We start from the raw sequence: 3,277 nt of genomic DNA, 5'->3' as shown, positions 1-3,277 counted from the left end.
GCCCTGTTAGGCTGTCCGCCCTCCTCCTCGAGGCAGCGCTGCTTGTTCCTGGGTCCTGGTGGCAATGGGCTGTGGCCAGTCAATGCTTAATTTTCCACAGCTGGCGGCTCTGACCCTGGTGAGGCACTTACATGCAGGAATGAGGACGGATTAACATCTCACATGCAGGAATGAGGACGGAATAACATCTCTCTTTCCCCTAGCAATGCACATGATCTTCATATCTGAGGAAAACTGGGCGGTGTTTACGTGCGGAGGTGAGAGGGTCATGTGGAGGAAGAATCTGTGGATCTCAGAAAAGGCGTTAACCCCTATACTGACAAAGAGCTCCCAGGCCCCCCTACCCCACCGCAAGACAGAGAGCCCTTCCAACAGAGGGCCTCGTCTCCAACTACGCATTGATTCATAACAGGAGGGCTTCATTTTTTTTTCTTTTGCCCTCCTAAGGTGACCTTGATATGTGCTGCAACATAGTATCAGCAGGAGAATTCTGCAAAGGGGGTTGGAGCATACTTCTTCCTTTAACCTGTTAGAAATTGCAACACAAGCAATCACCAAGGTTCAATGGAGAGACGGCGGGCCTTTCAGACACACAGTAATGGGTGGGAGGCCCTCACAGGGGCCCATGTCAAATTACTTTGATCTGCTTACTTTCTGAATGAGGAGCTGAGTCCCACTGGTGCTCCCAGAGTGTGCTCCTCGGCTTTGCAGGCTGGGCAGCTCTAGTGTCTCAGCATGCCCAGGGGAGAACAACACTCTCAAGGACCCACTCCCACAGGAGGCTGACCCATCCTCCCTGCTGGCACACTCTCTTGCTTCTCTCTCATTAAGACTGAAATAAATCTGGAAGTGTTTGGTGGCTTTATGGGTCAAGATCTTTTTACACCTCTTGAGAAAGGTATTTAGTTGGGATAGGGTTGGCTGTTGGAGATGGAGGGGAGCTTAAGACATATATACGTATCTGGGCTCATGTATGTGGTCATAGTCATGGGACAGCATTGCTTGTTCCTAAGTACCTGTTAGGACTGTGGCCTATAGACAATGCTTTTTCCACAGGTATCTTGCTATGGCCTTGAGGAGGGCAATTCAGTGTAACAACGCAGAAAAAGTATCATCTCTCCCTGCCCAAATGCATACACCCTTCATACCTGACAATGTTTATTGGCTTCAAATGGAGAGCAGGTGACTTGGGATTTGGAGGAAAGGCCTCAGACTGAGGTACACATAATCAGCTCCCACTATCCCCACCCCAAACTAAGACAGAGCCCTTCCAAAACCCTTTCCCCATTCACCTCAGATTGCATGTTTTCATATTATCATACCTCCACCCCCGCTGCACCACCCCACCCCCACCACCACCACCACCACCACGTCCAGCCTTTCCTTGACGCCACCAGAGGAATGCGAGTGAGGGGTTACAACGTAATATTATCTGGATCCTGCATATCCTAGGGGAGGCCCTGAGAGAACTGGTGCCAGGATCCCACGGTGTTTGTGACGAAGGGCACAAAAAGGCTTTGCAAGGCCAACGGGCAGGGATGTAAAACATGCACGTCAATCTCTAAGAACTGAAGATAATTTTAGGCTAGTTATTATGATCACTATACCCACCAGGACCATTCTAAGGCATGGAGAATACTGGTCCTTTGAAAACCACGCTGGTGCTGGCCACTGTAATTTTGGTATGGTTCGGCCTTCATCAGATCCTTCCCTGCTCAGGAAACCTCCATAGCTTCCTGGGGCCCCCAAATCAGGTTAGAGCCATCAAGGCTCTTCCTGGCTTCGCTCCAGGCTAGTCTAGACTTATCTCTCACCCCGACAAACAGTTTTCCCTCGATATAAACAGGATAACTTATCCATTCTAACATCTAGGCCTTTGTTTCTTAAAACAACAACAACTAACTGTAGTCATATAACCCACTGAGCTCTGTCTCTCCCAGGCTTCAGGGGCGAACATCTGCTCAGTGGCTTCTGGGAATCAGCTCCGGTGAGTGCAACACTTACCCTCTTGCCCATCGCTCCTTACGGATGCTGAATATAAAGCACCTGCTGTGTGCACTGTAGAAACTGCACAGGGACAAGAGTCCAGGACAGCTTCTAGGCATGCCACAGGTGGAGTCTTTTCTCTGGCTCATCCAAGAGCCAAGAGCAGCTGCTTTCCAAAGAGTCACTTTCCACTACATGTTTGTTTTATTATTATTATTTTTTAATCTCTCAGCCGTGAAGTCCACCAACTGAGGATCATGGCTCCCGTACAGGTCCCCACCCCCAGATCATCTCTCCCCAGTCTCCCCAAATTCTAACCTTCCAGTTCCACTGAAGAACATGGATTGCTCCCGACGCCCACAATACCCTGCCTCGGGGACACACTGCACTCACTACTCCTTCAGTGCTTCAGATCTCAGATGGCATCTCACTACAGGGTAGCCCTCCTTGTTCCCAGACATCCGCCACCCAGGGTTAAGTGTCTTTCCTCTAGGCTCCCATACCACCTGGTCCTTATCCTCATCCCGGCAATTAATACATCAAACTGCCACATCTGGCTGATTTACTTACATGACAGCCCCATCTAGACTCTCAGATGTGGGGCAGAGGCTGAGTCTGGTGCATTCCTGTATCTCCAGCGCCCGGCACAGTGCCTCACATATAGTAGGCAGTCAGTAAATGTATGTTGAATAAATGAGTCGATGAGCAAGGTGTCTAATTCATTGAATTTTTATTTTTCCCTACATTACGGAGAACTAGGCAAATACAAGCAGAGAGCGGTTGTAATTTTGTGCAACAGACACTGACCGGCTTTTTATTTTATCTTTTTGTATTTGGAGGGGGGGAATGATTGTACTGGTAAAGTCTCTCAAACTTTCAAAGAACAGCTTATTCCAATGCTATAATAAGTTACAGGCATAAAATGAGATCGTCTCCCAATTTCTTTTATGAAACAGCAAATCTCTCCTGCTAAAACCGAAACAGGGAAAAACAAAACATTTGACCAATGTCATTCATAAACCTAGATGTTCAACTTAAGTACTCAATCAAGTGTCTATGGAACAAAGGATTTTGAAAAAACGCTTAAGTATGGCGTTTGTTTCAACTTTGATACAATTCTGCCATCATGTAGTTTTAACCAGTTTACTTCCTGTAAATTGATCGTCATTATTAAAAAAAGTTAATTAAGGCAAACAAAACTTTGCAATATGCAAATTGAAAGCTAACTCACTGAGAAACACAAATAGAACTGGAACACAGATACCATGGGCGGCAGGTTCTCCCTAACCCC

This window comes from Rhinopithecus roxellana, chromosome 7 (assembly GCF_007565055.1).
Source record: "Rhinopithecus roxellana isolate Shanxi Qingling chromosome 7, ASM756505v1, whole genome shotgun sequence".
In the NCBI taxonomy this organism is placed as follows: Eukaryota; Metazoa; Chordata; class Mammalia; order Primates; family Cercopithecidae; genus Rhinopithecus; species Rhinopithecus roxellana.
This window is presented reverse-complemented; position numbering follows the sequence as displayed.